Source organism: Harpia harpyja, chromosome 16, assembly GCF_026419915.1.
Source record: "Harpia harpyja isolate bHarHar1 chromosome 16, bHarHar1 primary haplotype, whole genome shotgun sequence".
In the NCBI taxonomy this organism is placed as follows: domain Eukaryota; kingdom Metazoa; phylum Chordata; class Aves; order Accipitriformes; family Accipitridae; genus Harpia; species Harpia harpyja.
In genome coordinates, this window is record NC_068955.1 from 13407579 (window position 1) to 13420077 (window position 12499).

Sequence of the window (12499 nt, forward strand, 5' to 3'; positions counted from 1 at the left end):
GTGGCAGGTTGATGAGGTCTCTGCTGTTCAGATACCAGCTGGAGTCTTCTCAGTGGGAGTCAGTGGAACAGTGGTTTTTGCTCTCTGTAGAGGCTGGGCTTGCCCACTTGTGACTTGCATGGCAAAGCTTGTTTGCTGGGCAAATATTATCCTTGAGGGCTGACACAGAAGCATTTGGGGCAGGGATGAGCAAAGGGGACAAAACCATACCAGGTGAAGAGCCAGCCTGCCAAGGTCTCAACATGCTCTTTTTTTTTCTTTTCTTTGTCACCTTCCAAGAAATCCTGAGGCTTAACTAGTGGGAGCTGACACAGCTGAGGGCAACTTCATGCTGCCTGGAGGCCCTGGAGCTGCCATTGAGTGACAAATCCCCATCAGTATCTCCAACTGTCAGTGGGCAGGGGTGGCTTTGCTTCCTTTTAGTGGTGCTGTAGGATAGAGGGACGCTTTGGTCAGTGGCAGGATAGAGGGTGGCATCTCTGGCTGCTTTAGTGAGAAAGTCCTGGGGTGTGCACCCCACCCCTGGGGTGTGTTTTATGGTGCTTTGGAAAGATGGCCCTTGCACTGTCATCTTATGCTTTGCCTTTCTTTTTTCCTAAGCTTCTGTGCTTCTCTTTGTGAAACAGGTTGCCAGCTATGTAAAAGTGGAATTAAACTTGAGGCAGGATTCACAGGGGTAGTTTCCAGCCCTGCCCTTGTTGAAATTGGATGGGAGGTAGGCAGAGAGCTACCTACAAGCACAGCTAGAGTTGCTCAGGGAAGGTGAGTTCAGCATGAATCATCTGCTTTCTTGCTACTTCTTCCCCTCTTGCCTAAGGCAGCTCAGAAACAAGCCCTTCTCCTTCACAGCTGTGCATGAGGCAGGATTACAAGGAATTTACCTTGGGAGCTTAATGGCAGGTTTTATAGTGCTGCTTTCTGAACCGATGGCTACTAGCCTATGTTGGAAAGGGGATGAGATGTGTAGGGAGCATTGCAAACCACACCTCCCAGCTTGGAGCTGCTCTGATACTCTATTTACAGTGGTAGTGTTCGTTCTCTGCTAGCTTTTTGCTGTGGAATATACTGCCGGTTCCAGGGAAGGGGAGTGATACTGTCCCGCCGCTCGAGGTATTTGGGGAGACCTGCAGAGAGAGAAAATGAGGTTGTGCAACAGGGTGGAGAGGAGGGAAGAAAGTCTGTCTTGTTTGGGCAAGGAATTATTTGAGAAGGAAGTCTGAACGAGCTTGCAAGTTGCTGTGTCTCAGCAGTTTCTCCCTAGGAACTTTCTGTTCCAACTTCCTGCTTTTGCTTTAAAGCAGCAGAGTAGAGCTTGCTGAGTGCAGTGGCATTGTATATCACTGCAGAAAATGGCTGTTATTCCTGTGATGGGGGAAGGAAGATTTATTGATTGGTTTTCAGGAGCTGGAGGTGCTTAATTAATAGATGGTTAATGCTTCAGTTTGGATCACCCAAAGTCTCCATGAGTGTTGGACTGAAGAAACTTGCTCTTGGTTCTGATGTGGTTCTGCAGGTTGCTTAACTAATTCTGGTGACTCGTCGATTTGGGAAACTGCTGATTTAGAATAATGGCTGCAATGGTTACATTTTCAAAAGTAAAGGGGAAAAAGTACATGCTTAGAATATGTGGGATTGTGATGTTTTCTTATGAAATGGATGTCTTGAGCTGGTTAGATTAAAAACTAAGGATTTTCTGCGGCATACTTTGTGAAGACTTAGAAATTTTTCTTTAAAAACATCTGTCAGGAAATTTTCCACTCTCTCTCCCAAGCATACCTACCCCCCCCCCCCCCATTTTCTGTAATCCTACACCAGTGTTGCTGCTGTGGGCTTCTGACTCAGTGACAGCTTTTGTCAGAGGGGAATATCCCCCCCTCCAGTAATTTCACCTTTCCCAGAACAGTTGTAGAAGTTGAACAGAAGCACCTCTCAGACAGCATCTGCTTCTGAGTTTGCATCAAATGCTGTTCCTTGCTTTCATTGCTCCTTGCACTAAGCTGTGCCTGGTATGCAGGGAACATGTGCCCTTCAGTTGCGTGTGCTATCCTCCTTTGTGGAGGAGCAGTTCAGGGCTTGTGGCTGCTCAAAACATTCTTTAGTTTTCTGTTGTGTAGAAATCTGAGGCTTTTAGTATTTTGCTGTGATCGTCCCCCTGAATGAGAAAGGGAGAGGATATTTCTGATATCTTGTACGAGATCCTGGAATTCTTGGACATCAGACTGATCCTCTTTTCTTTCAGGAGAGGGAGTGGGAGTGTCGACTCCCTGGATCCAAGACTTGACCTGTGGCCCCCTCAGTGGTCTGACAGACAAGAGGTGTCTCTGCTCAGGGCACGGATTTCATCCTTTTCCAGTGCGCAAATTACACTGGCATTTCAGGAAAGCTGTTTTGCATAGCACAGTCAACACCTCCTTAGCTCACAGGAAGGGATGAATCTTTACCTTTATACCCACTCTTATCTGGGTAGATCCTTAGATGAGAAGGTAACCAAGTGTCACACACCTGTGCATATGGACATTTTCATCTCTGTGAGGCAGAGAATGGGTTAACCGTCTTCTTGGAACTTGGCTTCACCTAGCTGCCTCAGCTCTGTTTGTTGTTTTAATAGCATTTGCAGAAAGGTCAAACTGTCCATGGGTCCCATACCTTGCTCCTGGGCAAAACCAATACAGCACCAGCTGTGAAGAGGCTTCTCCAGGGAGCTGTGGTGCCTAGAAATCCTCTTCATACTCATTCCTTGTCGTTAATCTGTGCAAACCATTTTTTTCCTTTAAGTGCATCTTGCAGATTCAGAGTAGCAAGGTAAAGCTTCTCCCCCTGGTCCCATTGCTAACGTGCAGCCCAGAAAAGATTATAGGGGTGAGATCACTGTCCAGTTCTCAGGATACTGGAGGTGAATTTCCTGGAATGTGGAAAAGGTGCTTGAACTTCATGTGTCCCCCCTGCAGTTGTAGCCCTCTGGATAAGGAGGTGTCAAGTGCTGCAGAGAACTTGCTAGCTCAGCTGAAGAAGAAATCACTGTCTATCACATGTATTCAGTAAGCAGTGTGAGTGGGTGCTTTACCAAAAAGAAGTTTCTCCTTTGAAAGGGGATTGAGTGGTCTGATGTTCTGGTTTGATACTTTATCTGTGTGTGTGTGTGGTGGGGGAGCTATTTGAGGATAACATAAGGCTATGAATTTTTGTTTGTATAAGGCTGATTTCAAGATCAAGGATCTTGATCAACAAAGATAAGGCTCTTGCCCTCTTCTGTGAGCTTACACCTGCAGTACTTCAGGTGAGATGGGATTGTCACAGGATTTTTAGCCTTTGCACAAAGAGGGCACTGAAGTGGCTGAGGAAAACTTGCAGCTGGCCAGGAGGGGCTTGAGCTCAGGACAGTGGGTGGCTGTTGGGAAATTTAATGAAGAAGTGACAGAACAAGATTGGGAGCCAAATAGAGGCATCAGTCAACACCTTTCTCGTTCAGCATCCCGAGGCTGGGTGGCAGAAAGAGCATGCTCATGAAGCTAATACCAGTTGTTTCTCTCTCTTAAAACAGAGGTAGGAACTAGTGAAAAGATGCCTAGAGAGGGTGACTGACTTAAACAGTGACTCCGCTGGATGAGTGTGCATAGGTAACAGCAGCCCAGGAGGGCTTCTGCTGAGGTCAGACAAGGTGCATGGCTGTCAGAGATGCAGATTCTTGTTGGAAAGGAAAATCTTTGTTCTTGTATTACATAGACAGCTAGAATCTGAGGACTCAAAGGGAGGTCCAAGTTGAGTTCAGCACCCAAGTTATGGGTCTGATAGCAGTGATGGTTGTGGGGAGAAGCCTGACCTTTGGCTGTTGGAGTATCAAGTCCAGTTCATAGGACTGTCCTTGGTGAAAATGCAGCAAATGCTGTGGTCCTTGTGGCGGAAGACTCTGTGTACTTGGTGGGTGGTTCCTGCTTGATGAGAAAACAGCCTCTGTTCATGCTGAGGAATGGCCAGGCTGAACCAGCACTGTGTCTCCAACAGCAGCGAATGGCAGATATCCTTGTCTTCCCAGCATAAATGTGTAATGATACTTCCCTAGTACACTCTTTTGGCTGTTTGTGGTTCAGAAAATGTTCACCAAAACAGGTATTTTGTGTGATAGTACTGTATGGACAAACTCGGGGAAGAAAAAAACGGCCACTTCTGCAGCCCGTGAACACCTGTGACATCCTCAGCATCCTGTGTCAGCGAGTCCCATGCTTTAATGGTTTGCAGAGAAGTGCTTCCTCCTGTTTGACATGTAACTGCCACCACCCAGTTTTATCTGAGGCTCCTGGATTCTTTTCTTAAAGAAGACTGTGACTGGGGACAATTCTTCACCATCTCTGCCATTCAGGAATTGGTTACACAGGCAACTCCACAAAACCCAAATTTTTGCATTTCAAGCTTTGTGCATCCATTAGAACCTTTTATCCACTTATTCAACAAAAGGCTGTTTCTGCATAATATAATTTTGCCCTTGAAGTACTTTGAGGACACTGACGGCGTGTGTCTAGCTGTCCATGAGCACAGCACTAAGGTGTGCCTCCTTTCAGCCTGAATTTTCTCTGCAGGACACCAAGTGTGATTGCATTCCCGGGGGCTGAGAAAGAACCTCACATACCAGTGCCTCTGCTGCTCTCAGGGTGTGAAAGGAGTCTCCACTGCAGCATTTCTGCTGATGTGTTCTTGGTGAGCTGCAGCAGCCAAGGTGGTGCTTGTCACGTGTTGAGTTTTCCTGGATGACATCTTAGCTGTTCAATAACTAGTGGCATGAGCCCAGCAGAAGCATGCTGACTTCTGATGGTTGTTGTCTCTGGTACAACCTGCTCTGCACACAAGTGCTCCCTTTACTAAAGTGGCAGTAAAGGCAAGAGGAAATTGCCAGCAATGTCCAATTAAACAAGCTGAGGAGCTGCCCTGGATTTATGTAATTTCCTGTAAAGACTATTTGAAGAGCTTTAAATGCCAGTTTAGGTCTGGAGCTTGTCTTCCTTATGGGTCATTCCTGCGTGCTGCACCAGCCGTTGGAAAAGAGCAGTAGAAGAGAGCAGGAATCTCCTTTGCCTGGGCTCCCAGTGCTCAGTTTTTAATTTGAATCAAAAATGATCCAGCATGTCTGATGTCAAATGCCAAGTCCTCTGTCTTCTCTCTTCGTTTTCCCACATCTGGGCTGGCAAAGAAAGTTTGTTTGCCTCCTGTCTACCTGCCTGGCCTGTAGGTATCACCAGCAGAGCAGAGCACACACTCTGCAGTTAACATGCTTGGTGTTATGTAGGTGTAATCTACCTACTGATTGCTGAACTCAAAGCAGCATCTACCTCCAACTTCACAATGCTGTTAGCGGTGTTCAGCTAATGTGAATAAAGGCTGTATTATCTCTTCACAGCTAAAATAATCTATCTTTCTCAGTTAATTTCTTGAGCTGATTGTCCTCTAACAACCGTGTATTTGTGGTAGAATATTAACAGCAGCGGCATCGGTGGGAAACTTGCTACTGCTCAGAGCCTTTTCTACTTGACTAAGTGAATGATGTTTACTTACTGTTGGTTAACCATGTCCTTTGTGGATGTGCAGCATGATCTCCAGCCTGTGAAAATACAATGAATTCTTCTTCTTGAAGCCAAAGGGTACACTATTGCTGGTTTTTCCATTCCCCTGCCACTGTGGTATGTAAGATGAATCCATATGTTGCATTGTATGAGATGTTGCAATGTTTTGTTCTGTCTCTTTAAAAAAAAAGTTTCAGGAAACCTGTAAGCCTTTATAAAGTAAAGGAATTTGTAAAAATTAGTTGTTTTTAAACTAGCTATTGCTATTTGTCATGTCTTATTGAAGGCATGCTCTTTATTTTCTGAAAAATCAGCTGTGTGCTAGTTATATTGACAGATCCAAGACCATTAGGTGTTTATGGAAAAATGTGGTTTGGATATTGGTTTTAATTGCTGAGAATTAACTCTTGGCCCAAATATTGTTAGAGGAAAAACTGATGCTTTCTCTCTCCAGTCCCCAAGCAAAACAACCCAACAAAGCCAAAAGCCCGATTAGTAGGAGCAGTTCCAGTGCAAACACGCGCCCTCAACGTTTGCAGTGCCAACGCTGTGACGCTGTGCCAGTGTGAGAGAGCTGCAAAGTGTCACTGGCTTGCGATAGGCATGGCTGGGGAGCGGTGTGTGGGTGTGATTTGTGGCAATTTCTGGGGGAAATAATATTGTTTTGGTATGTTGTGGATACCTATCTGTGTTGAAGACTTATTATATTGATGGTTCTTGGCACGTGTTGTGCTGTTGAGTTGTGAAGCATCAGTGAGTGCGGTTTTAAGAAGTTTATTTGTTCATCTCTTGAAATAAATAAGAGAACTGTTACTTGCAGATAGTTGCTTGCAGATAGGAGCATAGAGTCTGCATCAAACAAGTTTCTCTGTGGCCAGTTTGTTTAGCAAAGATCAAGAAGTTGGTATGCAAAGTCATAAAGAAGTGTTCCTGTTTGATGAACTTTGGTGAGGGAAACGGTAAATTGCAGCAGAGCAACTTTTTTAAGATGCTATTCAGAATGACGGAGCCCCTTCCAGTTCTCTGTTTCTAGGATATACCTCTGTATTGTACTGGCATATCCCATGATGAAGTCATCCATCGATATTGCAGCATGGGTTAGCTCAGGGCTATGGAGCTGGGCTAATCTCCTGCTGAGTAAACAACACAAAGGTTCCTGGATTCGTTCCTGTTTCCTTAAAGGGATACAATCAAGTCCAGGCAATTAAAAGAGAGAGTGAGTGAGTAAGTGAAGTGTAGCTCTAGATATTACACCTGATTTCAGGCTCTCTGCCCGGGGTGTGTATAGGTTTCTTACTTTTTTTTTAAAGAAAAAACTCTCACAAAACAATTGATGTTTTTCTAATTTTTCAGTGTATTTCTTTTCCTGCCATTCCCTTTGGGAAGGGAGAACCCAACAACCACCCAAACAAATTCCAAACAATGGAAACAGATTTCCTAGAGAAGGAAAGAGCAAAATTAATTTTGAACAAAGTACACTGAGAAATAACTCTCTTCTTTCTGCTCTCCTCCCAGCCTTTTCAGGCACCATGGCAGAGCCTTTTAAAACAATTTCCACCAAATGGGTGCCCGGTTCCTTTGAGCAGCTTTTGGAAATTCAGCCTGTGTGGAAGCCAGTTTGACATGGAGGTCAGCGTCATTCACTGGCAAGACTTCTGCTCTACCTTCACCTGGTCAGATTTGTATGGGTGTAATTTTGTCAATGCGTTTAGAATACATGCTTTTTGCATGCAGCTAGGATAATAATTGTCAATATGTGTATTTGATCACTGAATCTCACAGTACTATCAAACCTGGTATGTGTAGATGTAGACTGTGTCCTACTAAGAGCACTTTTTGTAGTAATTATTGGCTTTCAAAACATTGGGAGGGAAAGGAAGGTAGAACAAACAGGAAGTGGCATATGTTTGATATAAAAGGGTATAAGGAACTGCGGAGCTTTTATTGCCCTTGTCTTTTAATACATACCTCAGCTGCTCGTGAGTGATGCTCCCATTCCATGACCAAGCAACAAATGCTTTGTACTACCGCATCTTGGTGTGCTTTTGCTGTGCATTTGTAATTTGCTGAAGCAACAGGCTTCTGCTGCAGAGATCCCTTGCCCCAGCCCTTCATCTCCTTCTCTTTGTGTAATGTCTTCTCGTGCAGGGGATCAAACCTATCTCATCTAGCATATGTGTCAAGAGCGTGATCGATGCACACCTAAACACCCAGTGAATTCCATCCTTTAAAGTTGTAAGACTTTTTCTGCACCAGGAGTAGAAAGGAAAGGTTGTGTATTCTTCTGATCTGTTTAAATAAATGGCTTAAATATTTAGCTTTAGTATGGGGGTGGTTTTGTTGTTTCTAACAATATTGTCTTAGGCAGAGATACAGGAGGATGTCTTTTGGGAAACTTCCCAGCAAGTATCTGAGCACTTTAGTTTGTGGTGCACCTTGGACACCTACTATGTACCTGTAACGATTCTTCTTTAATATTTCCTTCCATTACCATGTCACCAAAAATTCAGTGGTATAGGAAAGCAAAAACCTGCCTTCCCTTATAGCTCTACAGGATCCAAATACTGGACTTGCTCTGTAATCCTCGGTAAGCCACTTAGCCAGTTGTGCTTAGTTTTTTCCTCCTTCATTAACTATCTTGCATTGGGGCAGGACTGCTAGGACTGCTGTGTATTCAGTGTGTGTACAATGCCCTGCAGTGACGGGGGTCATCTAAGGACCAGCTGTGGAAAATTTGGCTGCACTCCCCACTTTCCTTTCCTCCTTGTCATCAGGCTGTGGGGGGGGAAAAAAAAAAAGTTGTCATGTGCACATGGTGGTCACGGTCACATAGATAAAGGCTTGGCTGCTGATAGCATTTTAGCCATGACTTTTCTTTACCTCTTTAACACTGCTTACTGCCACAAGAAGAAGCTTTCAGAGACAATAAAGTGGAAACCATGACCCTGTAACGCTACCTTGAAAGTAGTATCTCCCCTTTCCAGGAAAAGTACCTTGGGTCTGTTCTTCTGTTTGTTGAAATTTGCAGTTTCTTCAAGTTCTATGTTCAAGTTTTTCATTCTTCAGCTTTGAGGCTTTGAAACTATTTTGATGCGTGAGTTTCACATGTAATTATCAGTCTCCAGGAACTGAGTCTTAAAATAAAGTGCCAGCTGTCACAAGCATCAGAACCAAACTGGAAGAGCTGACAATCTATAAGCATAGGCAGGTGACGTGACTTACCCAGGGCCATATGGCAAGCTGAGTCAGGATTAAAATGCAAGTCTTATGACTTCCCCAAAGAATGCCATGCCCATGGGATCCAGCTGACTTTCTGGCACAGCTTTGCACAGGACAAACTGCAGCTTATGCCTCACATGGTTAAAATACGCATTTAAGACTGGTCTGAGTTACCTCTGTGTAGAAATACAAGACCTGGTGTTAGCTGTCTTTACTGGCAGTCAAATCTCCTGTTCTATGCTGTGTCTGAGAAGATCTATGTTTGCTTTCCAGGCTCTGGGAAAGTTGTCTTGCAGAAGCAGGTGAACCTTTGTTTGCTGGGCCCCAGCACACACTGTGGCAGGAGATATCTGGTGTAATCCACAGGTCCTGAGACTGGCTGTCCTGGTTTCAGCTGGGATAAGAGTTAATTGTCTTCCTAGTAGCTGGTATGGTGCTATGTTTTGAGTTAGTATGCAAAGAATGTTGATAACACTGATGTTTTCAGTTGTTGCTAAGTAGTGTTTAGTCTAAAGTCAAGGATTTTTCAGCTTCTCATGCCCAGCCAGCGAGAAAGCTGGAGGGGCACAGGACAGAGCCAGGGCAGCTGACCCAAACTGGCCAACTGGGTATTCCATACCATATGACGCCACATCTAGTGTATAAACTGGGGGGAGTGGGGGCAGGGGATCGCGGCTTGGAGACTAACTGGGTGTCAGTCGGCAGGTGGTGAGCAATTGCACTGTGCATCATTTGTACATTCCAATCCTTTTATTATTGCTGTTGTCATTTTATTAGTGTTATCATTATCATTATTAGTTTCTTCTTTTCTGTTCTATTAAACCATTCTTATCTCAACCCATGAGTTTTACTTCTTTTCCTGATTTTCTCCCCCATCCCACTGGGTGGGGGGGGAGTGAGTGAGCGGCTGCATGGTGCTTAGTTGCTGGCTGGGGTTAAACCACAACACTGGCTTTCTCTTGAGCTCAGTATCAGGTTGTTCAGATGTTGGACACTGCCCAAATCTGGACTGTGCAATATCAGAGCTGACCTTGAGCATAGGCAGCCAGACTCCTGGGGTGGGGGAAGAAGGGGCTGCAGAAGAACATTACACACCAAGGCTGGCCAGGGCAATTGGAGCCCACTGGTGCCCCTGTGTCCCTGGCACTTCCGTCTTGCTGGTAGATCTCCCAGGCCCTGGGAGAGGGGTTTTTGGTCTTTGCCACGGTTCCCAGATGTGAAGGTGGCAGGAAACACTTGTTTGAGCTGAAGCTGGGACTCTGTCTCTTGTGGAACGTGTGCTGGTCAAACTGTGTACCCAGAGAACTGGAATAGTCCCGTGAAGCTTTGTCAGCACCCACTGATTGCAGCAGGCACCCCGTTTCTATCAGCATGTTCATGTGAACAGTGATTCAAAGGGAGGCTGGTCAAGTGTCTTGGGAGACGAGGGAGGAACCATGTGGCTCAGGAATTGCCCTAGGCTGACAGTGGCTAGAAGCTGGCAGATCTCTTCAGCAAAGCCTTCTCTGTGCTTGCCCTGCTGTTACTCTTCCCTCACAGGCCGTTCATGGCCATCGTTGAGGGTAAGATGCTGGGCTAGATGAATTCTGCCATGACCCGCTATGGATGTTCTTATGATGGAAATCAACAGCCCAAGAAACAGAGATTGTCCTGACTCCAGGCTAGGTGTGCAAATTAATTCTTAACTGGTGCTGACTCAATGACTAGCTTCCTCTGCCAGAAGAGACCTGGAAAAATTAATCCTGTCAGGAAGTTTTGGTAACAACCCTAAGCTTTGTCACTGGAGGTGGCTTAGCTACGTCTTGCTGGGAGAACCTGGCAGGTTTGCCTGACCAAAAGCATTAGGTGCCCATACCTATCTCCTCTGCCTTCTCCACTTGTGTCAGGCAAGCATGGCCCTTCCCAAGTTAATCTTTCTGCACCCAAGCCAGCTCTGCTGGCCTCAACTTTTGGGTATCAGTCCACAGTTCTAGTGCTCTAGTGACCTCAGCCTCATTCAAAGTTGTCCTTCAGTGATGTTCTGCATCTTGCTGATGAAGCTGCTTCCCCAGTAGTTTGCAGTGAGATCTGTAACTGGGGAAGGTATGACAGCACTTGTTAGACTGAGATTGGCTTTGTGCCTCATCTGCATTTATACTATGCAATGCTTTTACAAATGGGGATGGAGACTAAGAGCTTCTCAGTCAAAGGCCTCTGGGAGAGAAGTCCATGAGACCTGCTGGGGCCCTCTTATTTGCCACTTTGTTCCTCTGCAAATGCTCTCTCGCCATTGAGAGAGCCACATCTAGCTTGAAGCAGCTTGAACAAGAGACTCTGTGCTCCAAACACTGAATTGATGGGCTTGGTCTTCTGCATGTGAGTGAAATACTTTCAGACTCTTGTCCATGTCAGGCTCCCAGCTCTTCTCATTAAGAGGGTTTTAGCTCAGCCAACGTTTGGGAGCTACAGTACAGCTGGGCTTTTGATAAAATGAGGACATGCTAGAAGTAGGGATGTAATGGGTCCGATTTCAGCTTGCAAATGTGTGTCAGAGACAGAACAGAACATCCTCCTCGTACAACCTTTTGTTTGCTGCAGCAGAGCTGGGAAGACGTCTGCATGGGCTGCTCAGGCTTTTGAAATAGAAATGATGAAGCTGATAATAAGTAAGCAAGTTCTTTACTTCTGGGGACCTCGGTGTCTCTTAGGCAGCTAGAGGGATGTTTCAGAAAATGTATTTCTTATTTGTACTTTTTCTTATTCTGGCTGATTTCTGCAATTCTGTCGTGGCTCTTGCTTTGAACTCCTGTTTTGTTTCCTCCCCTGCTGCTGCCTGTGCTCACCTTCTGGTACAGGGTGCTGCTTGTGCTGAGACTGTGTCTTCGTGGAAGGAATGGGTCTGGCAAAAAGCTCCAGCAAGGTGGCCTGTAGCAGCCAATAATTATCATTCATTCATCAGTGTGGCTATGTGATTCCTCACTGTGATCACCTATGCAGCATAGGATATTTGGGTCTTTTTTCTTTTCTTCCAAGGCCAGATTTGCAACTTTTACTTGAATGTGAAAAGTAAGCTGGAGTTCTTTCCAACTTCTTTGTATTAACATGTACAGACTTGCCATCAGAAGCAAGCTGACTGTCCAGCTAATGGAAAGAATCAAGCTTTAGTCTCCAAATTTTGCTGTGTTGGCTCCATAACACACAAAAAAAAGCTTGGTAGGAGGGTTTGTTTGAAAAAGAGCAAGAGAGAAAGACACGCCTTGCCTTCTCGCTTTTCATGCTTTTTTCTCTCCTTTCCTCTGCAGTATTCCCAAAAGCTTGGGTCCAGCTCTGTGTCCATTGCTTGCCAGGGGTGTCTACTTGACTAGAAACGTATAATAGTAGGTAGTCTTCTGCAGAGTTTCAAATAAATATCTTCTCAAGTGACACTAAACGGAGGTGCCCTGAAAAAACACTGATTTGAAAGGGGGAGCAATGTGTTCTGCTTGTTCTTTGAAGCACAACCACCCTCTGGCTCACGAACCAGCAGTAATAAACGGAGTCAAATAGCGTGGTATATAATTGCCTTCTCCATTTGTGTCAGCTTCATGTAGTTCTCCCATGTGACATTCTTCCTGGCCATCATGCTCTTTATCCTCCCGTTGTACTAAGAGTGCAAACAGAATTAACTTGTTTGTTATCACAGCATCTGTACATGGCTTTTAATTTCTTGGAGACTGAAAAAAAAAAACAAACCCAAGCATCAAGCCTTC

The 12499-nt window shown here is 45.1% G+C and overlaps 1 protein-coding gene across 3 annotated transcripts in view; it reads left to right on the plus strand.

Annotated features, from left to right (window-relative positions):
- The first annotated feature begins 933 nt into the window (after positions 1 to 933).
- The window catches only part of CRACR2B (calcium release activated channel regulator 2B), a 43432-nt gene continuing 31866 nt past the window's right edge, over positions 934 to 12499 (plus strand). The window contains exons 1-2 of one of the 3 annotated variants that reach the window (XM_052811360.1): positions 934 to 1110; positions 7068 to 7181. The gene's annotated coding sequence lies outside the window, so the exon portion shown is untranslated. The remainder of the gene's footprint in view (positions 1111 to 7067; positions 7182 to 12499) is intronic. The other 2 variants (XR_008238747.1, XM_052811361.1) reach the window with 2 other exon arrangements.